Genomic DNA, 7,780 nt, shown 5'->3' with positions numbered 1-7,780 from the left:
CAAAATTTAAGCAGAGAAAAGGAGTTATCACACAGGTACCTATGCTGGTTACAGGCTGCAAAAATCAGAGATCAAAACAAGGCAAAACAGAGCAGAGAACCCCCGCTGCACAAGGCCTAACTGGATCAGCGCACCCCTAACACAGAGGTTTTGACATTCAGCGCAGGTAGCCTTCATGGGACCTGCGTTGAAATGCAGAACCTCTTCACAGAGTCTGCGCTGAAGGAGAAACGAGAACTCCTCACTGGGTTCTAGGTCACAGTTTGCTATTTAATCTACAGTTTCAGGCCAAATCAAAGCAACAAGCAAGGTACAATCAAAGGGATTGTTATAGACATTTTTGTGCCTTGCATCACTGAGCATGAAATGTCAATAATCAAGGGACACAAAGTCCCTAAGCATGTTGTTCCTACCCCTAGAGGAACAAGGCTAGCAAACCACAGCACTGAACAAAAGTTCTCCACCTGAAAACACTCAAAAACAAGGCAATTCTGGATCATGTCAACTGCTCCACTGAGCATCTGCGTTGAATTTCAAGTGCTCCACTGTCTACCTGCGTTGAATGTCAACTGCAAAGAAGGCTACCTGCACTGGGCGAGTTTGGACATGTGGCAGAGTCATTCCTCAAGGTGTCCATGCCCAGGAAGCTTCCAAAATGACACTTGGATCAGGGAATTCGACTGGTGATGAATAAGAGGTTCCAAATCTCCAAGTGAAGCAAGAACCTCCAAGTGGACTCAAGAACTGAAGTGGGAGAGGACACTAGTCAGCTTCATACCAGCATCAAGCTGACTCATCCTTTCTCCAAAACACCTATATATAGATCTCTCTCATAAGGTCTAAATGGAGGCAGGAATTTAGTATTTGCAAAGAATTGTTGTTGGTTTGTGGCTAGAAACATTGGGTGTGTTATGCTTTGAAAGGAGCTGAAGAAGGAAGTCCATTCTGCTGGGAAGGAGATGCTGGGTTGGAGCCCTATGGGTTGTATCTCTTCCTGAACACTGTTACTTTCAATAAAGCTATCTTGATTCTTTCCTATATGCTGGTGTATTTTGTGTAATTGCATTAGTATATTTGATTTAATTCTAATCCTGAATCATTTATGAATATGTATATTTGCCTTTGTATTGTGTTCTTCTCTTGTTGCAAGTAGCTGTTCTCTTGTCACAGGTAGCTGTTCCCTTGTGATCTCGCGGGATTCAAGTAGATGTTCTCTTGATCGAGCGAGGAGGAAAGTAGCTGTGGACACACAAAGAGAAGAGGATCTAGTTCGAGGGACAACCGGAAGATAACGGTAAGTCTGCCGATCTCCTCTCTTTCATATTTCATAAAGGAAGAAATCATGATAGCTGCATTCGTTTGTTGCTAAGGTGTTATCACACCTTAGGTGGATAGGATCGTCCTAAATAGGCATTTTTCCCCACAACAAATTGGTGACTCCACTGGGGAAGAAATTCTTTATTCATTTCATTTGTGTTTCCGTCATTTGTTTACTTCATAGACTTGAAAGCTACTCTTGAACTGCATCTTTCCCGGATGCAAAGTAAAAGTTGCTACTTTGATCCAGTATGTTGGACTTGTCTATGATCTAAACTAGATCCACAAACGATTTGATTGATCCTTGTGATAGTCTTTAGTACCCTATCAAAGCATCCCTCTGTTTATACCTTGCTTGTGTTTCTGATTTGGCATGAAACAGTGTATTTTTGAGCATTTTGTGACCCAGAAACCAAGAGAAACGACAGTTTCTCTCTTCATTGCAGGCACTGTGAAGGCAGTCTGCATTTCAACGCAGGTCCCGAAGGGGCTACCTGCGCTAAATGTCAAACTGACAGTGTTGTACCTGCGCTGAACCAGGGTGGCCTTGTGCAGCTGGGGTTCTTTGTCCTTTTTGCCCTGTTTTGATCTCTGTTTTTGCAGCCTTTAACCAAGTATAGGTGCTGGTCTGATAACCCTTTTCTTTGCCTGAATTCCACCCCAATTTTTGTACAAAAAGATTGTAAATGTTTTTATGTGTTTGTGGCGTCATTTACAGTCTTCCTTTGCATAAGTAAAGTGGTCTTTCTGTAGCTTTTGATTCAGATCTGATTGAGATTGATCTTAGAAGAGAGTTCATTGGCTGTTTGTTCAGATTGATCATAGTTTTACTTTTGCTTATTGGTTTGAGTTTGTTCTTTTCAAAGTATCAAAAACGAGTCTTTATTTCGAAAATCGCAAAGTGATTGTAATCTCTTCTACCCTTGTTGATTTCGAAGAAAGAAAACTTGTTTATTTTGATCATTGTAAAAGCAAATTCAAAGTTGTGCAAAAAGCTTTCTTTGTAGGCATTTATACTAAGAAAGTGAAAACAAACACCTGCATTGTGCATTTTGCATTTGATAAGTTTGCATGTTGGATTTAGGGAAAGTGAATTAGAGTGTGCTGATTGCTCTTTGAGAAAAGATAGTCGCTCTCTTTTCCCTTAGTAGCTAGGATTTTCAAAGTTGTAAGATTGAAAAGCTTGCTTATCATCTTAGACTGCATTTAGGAATTTGTATCATACATATCGTGGTGAACCTTGAAAGGAAAACTTTAAAAAGATCAACCTAAAATAAACTGAATGAACCTAACAACGCTTTGTAACATAACGCACAACATAGAGGTCTAGGCTAGAGACGTGTTCTGGCGTCGTTAAACATAGTGACTGTCGATCTCGAAGAAGGTGGGTGATTCCTCCTGAGAGTCGGTGGCGCTAATACGGATTTGTGCTCCCACGTACCATCGCGTATATATTGGGAGACCCCTATAGGCATATATCTTTTATCCATAGGAAGCCGTGTCGACCGCCCTACTGATCGCAATGCAGTGAACACAGCATTCATGAAGATCGACCACCCGTACCGTAAAACGTATTCTGTGGTTTTGCGAAAAGTTTGGCACACCCTTTGCCTAGATCTACAGAGCAGTTTCTTTTGGCCTTTTTCAGACTCTATAGCAGAAAAAGTCCATCTGAACATTTGTCACTTCGGGCTCGTTAAAACATCGAAGGAGACTAGAGTCATCTTTAGCTTTTTCTCGACTCTTTAAAACTGAAAAAGCAAGTTGTGTCTAAAAGCGTCTAATAAAATTCATTCAGTTCGGAAACACAAATTTCCCCTTTTTATATTTTGGTTGATCGAGTAATCCGCAATCGTGGAAGAAAGTCAATTGAAACCCCATCGTTCGCAGAGGCTTACGAGTCAACCGTCTTTGTCTCCGGAATTGAAAACAGTACGGACAAAGCGAACTCGTTTAACCGGTTCAAAATCTCCTATAAAAGTTAGAACGAGTGTTCCAACTACATCTGAGATTCCGGTTACTCCAAACATTTCTAGAAACCCTGCCTCTATAGAAGAAGTTCAAGAGCCACAGAAAGACAGTAATACTGATCCTAGTCTGGGGGAAAATACTTGTATAACTGAACCAGTTCCATCTGTAACTGGTCCGGAGAGTTTTGTTCCTCAAACAACTGTCGCTGTCGAAACAACCCCTTCTTCGGCACCGGAAATATTTTACGGACCTGACGGTCTTCCTCTTCCACCTGGTTTGATTGTGATAGAGGAAATTGTAGAGGATCCACAAGCAAGTACTCCAACCATTTTGGAGTAGGGGTCACTCTATTTCCTTCATCAGAAGTTAATCCACCACAAGTGGAAGTTCCTGTAGAATCACTAGGCAATCTATTGGATAGACTTAAAATGTCTGAACAACCGTCAACATCTAGGACTGTGTCAAATGGCACAGCGACAGCAGAAGCCCCTGCCGTCACTCCAACAATTTTTGCCGGCATACCATCTGCCCCAACTAGCTCACAACCGCTAGAAGGAGTCCACCAAGGGACTATTTCGACAGTGTGGTCTGTTCCAGTTTGTTCATCCGGAATAATATCCGGCAACTCTTACGTTGAGACTCGACAGATTGATCCTCATGGAGGTCAATTTGGTCCATCCAGTCCTCAAGGACAAACAATCCCTTTGAGTTCCGGATTGCTACCGTATGGGGGGCAGTATGCCCTTTCATTACCTCCTCCGGGAGGATATCCATACGGCAGTTCTCAACAGTATTCAGGTTATACTGGAATTACATCAAGTGGTTGGGTACCGATTCTACCCCAACAACCAAGGGTTGTATATTCTATGCAACAGTGTGTACCTATGACGAACATCCCAACCACACCGGCTATTGTAACAGTGTCACAAGTTCAAGCGATGCCTGTTGCATGTTAACCTCAGATGTCTCAGGTTGTAATGCAACAGCCCCTTGATCATGGGTCACAACCACAATCGCCAACTGGTGGGGCGACACAGGTCCAAACGGGTACAATTACCCCACACCTTGGTCCAACGGTTAGCATAGCACAACAGAACATGGCTTCACAACCATGGCTAGTGCAATACCAACAACCACAATTCCAGCAAGTGTACCAAGGTTCTGAGCAGCAGATCTTTGCGAACAGTGGATAACCGTATATCCAAAACGGTCAAAACCAACCACTTTACAGTGGTCAAGTCCACCAACCGTATCAGTCATACCAACATCAATTACATTATGCTGGTATGCAAAGGCCCACTGCTCAAGCGATTCCATCGTACCCTGGTTATGCTTCGCCTAACCTGAATCAACAGTTACCATTCGTGGCAACTTTAGAGTTACCCGATTTACACCGGTTAACCAACGATCCGATCGCTTATGCCCCTTGGTGGCCAGCGATTCCTCACAAACTTCCATCTGACATTCCTAAATTCAATGGAAATCCAGGTGAAGACCCATCGAATCACGTGATGACTTTTCATCTGTGGTGCTCGTCGAACACCCTGAACGATGATTCGATAAGGCTTCGCCTTTTTCAGAGGACATTGACAGGTTCAGCGGCTAAATGGTATATTGAAGTACCTAGAGCCTCTTTCGATAATTTTAGCTCCCTAGCCACGACTTTCTTAACCCATTTTCAATTACCGATAAGGTATGAAATGGGAACAGAAATATTAACCAACTTCAAGCAGACAACTGCCACTCATATATCTGATCATATACATGAGTGGCGTCGTCGTCGTAGGATGGTGAAAACATACCTTCCCGATCAGCTGTTGGCTAAATGGTTTATAAAGTCGTTACTTCCTGCTATAACGGAAGATGTGGCGAAGGGAGGAGTCGTAACTGAGGAGCAAGTCATTGCTCGTGCACAGTATCTAGACTTAGTTTATACTCAGTCTGGCATGATCTACGACAAGATACTTGACGCCCCTAGACCAAAATTCTCAATCCCTCCTCCTCGAAAATCCAATAGTGACTCTCATGCCAGTGATGGCGTGATTGGCACGGCAAACACGAAATAGATAAAGGCTTCGTCTAAGAAGGCCCGTAAGAATTCGGATCAAAATGCAAATGAGGAACTTCTTGCCTCGGAAGTAAGTGCCGTGTCGGACGACAAGGGCAAACAACTGAAGAAACCAGGGGGCAAGAAGAAAAATAAAGGGAGAAAAAGGAAACCCCCTACGGGGTGTCATATATGCGATGAGGATCATTGGACAGCAGATTGTCCATACAAAGCTGAGCTTAAAAGATTCTTTAAGAGTTCGAAAACCTCAGCTGTGTTGACTAATCCGTTTCCAAGCCCGAGAACCGAACTGGTTGCTAATCAAAATGCTTCCCGATCCCAAGTGCTTATGTTGTCTGTATCAAAGCAGAAAAATGATGCTTTGGAGAGGAATAAGGATTACAAGAATCCAAAGTTGTCGAACAACAAGGCTAATGAACAACCTAGTAGTTCGAAAACAACTTTGACCGAAGTTGTGCCACCCATCGTCCCTGAGCCAATGATAAAGTCACAAAAGGGAGCAGTACACAAATCGACATTTAATCCTTGTGCGAAAATAGCACAGATAGAGGACCTGGCCCAATCGCCGTCCGTTATGTCGACACTTGAGGTACCGCAAAATTGCTTCTCCCAAGAGCAAGCTTTATTATCAGCAATAGGTGGAATTTACCCAATGGATTCCAATCTTGTGGCCTTTTATCATAAAGGATATGACCCTTAGTTACCAGCTCAATTAGCTTTCCTTATTCAAGTGAAAGCCCTCAACAAAACTGTTCATCGAACAATTATTGATGAGGGGGCATCTACATGCATTATGTCGATGAGTTGCTGGAAAACTTTAGGATCTCCAACCTTGTCGAGGTTGCGACGACGTTAAAAGCATTCGACGGAAGGACATATACCCCATATGGTATACTAAATAACTTGAAAGTTGAACTAGAGGGAAAAACGGTAGAAATAGATGTTGAAGTCATCGATGGGAATCTTGATTACAACATCCTACTAGGAAGACCATGGATATATGCCATGGCAGCTGTTGTGTCGACCTATTTTAGGAAGATTGCATTTCCCTTCCAAGGAGGAATTACAATCGTTGACCAACAAACTTTTCTCCCCAACAGTTCGCAAGTTACGGGAAGCATTCCAATAATCCATGGAAGGAGTCATTCGCTCCAAAATATCGGAGTAGGTCTCCTAAAAGACCCTGCCTTAATGGGTACTTTTGCCCTACCGCCTCCGAGTAATCTGGCGGAAGTGGCCACGGTGGAATATGAAACCTTTTACATCTAATGGATTTGGACACCGAGGACGGTTCTTATCTCGTGTCAACCTCGTTAAAAAATGAAACAAGGAGTCATGAGGATAGTTCTTTTACTATGTCAACCTCATTAAAAAATGAAACAAATCCCCTTTTCAAATCTCAAAGGTAAACCTTCATTCCAACCACCAAGTTGAATGCAATGAAGCTTGGGGGGCATGCACCTCGATTTGCGTTATTATGCTGGGGGCATGCAAACTTATCATTGAGCAGTTTTAGCATAAAGTTCATGCTCGTTAAAAAATAAACGCAAGATCCGAGCAGTTTTAACGAGGTCTTCATGCTCGTTAAAAAATAAATATAAGCAGTGAGCAATGTTTCCTCCAGAGTTTAAGCTCATTTTTATCTAAACAATGAACCTATCCCGGTAAATAACCACTGTGATCGTAAATTTATCAGCCATAAAAACCTTGGTTGTGTTTTGCACCTGCCACCTCCATCTTTCATTTGGCCGATCGTTCACCCCCATATGATTGTTTACCCATTTTGAGAAACAGCTGCGAAGAGTGATTTCACCTAGCCTTCCTTGTGACACTGCCGTGATTGGAAAATTCCAACCTGTACCTGGAATCAGTTGCTATCCCTGTTTATCACTCGTTCCTCAAAAGACGAGTCTTCTTTAAGCTCTTTTCATCTGACTCGTAAAATATGAAAAGATTGCCGAGTTTTGGCCTTCCAGCTAGTTAAAGGACCAGAAGAGCTATCCCTCCTCTAGATTTTAATCTTTTTGGACCTGAGGGATTATTGCACAAAAAGGCTGAGCGCTTGTTTTATTCGGCTCGTTAAAGTTATCGAAAACTCATCCATTTTGTATTGTTTTATACTTTTTCGGACTTAAGGGATTAGATGACGAAAAAGGAATTTTGGAGTTAACTTTATGTACCTTTTCAGACTCTCTAAAAATGAAAAGGACCGAGTTATCCTTGTCGTTAGACTCGTTAAAGTGATTAAATAGCGACAAACTTGTCTTTAGACGAGAACGAGTTTCCCTATCGCTAGGCTCGTTAAAACATAGCGATGGGCTTGCCCGAAGGGCAGGTTATAGAACAAGCATATGTTATCCTCCTCAAGCATGACAAAAATAAAGAGGTACTGGTCAACAATGACTGGGGAAAAATTGGGAAAGA

This window comes from Pinus tabuliformis, chromosome 9, assembly GCF_031772625.1.
Source record: "Pinus tabuliformis cultivar Carrire ecotype Pingquan chromosome 9, CPIR1, whole genome shotgun sequence".
Classification (NCBI taxonomy): Eukaryota; Viridiplantae; Streptophyta; class Pinopsida; order Pinales; family Pinaceae; genus Pinus; species Pinus tabuliformis.
This window is presented reverse-complemented; position numbering follows the sequence as displayed.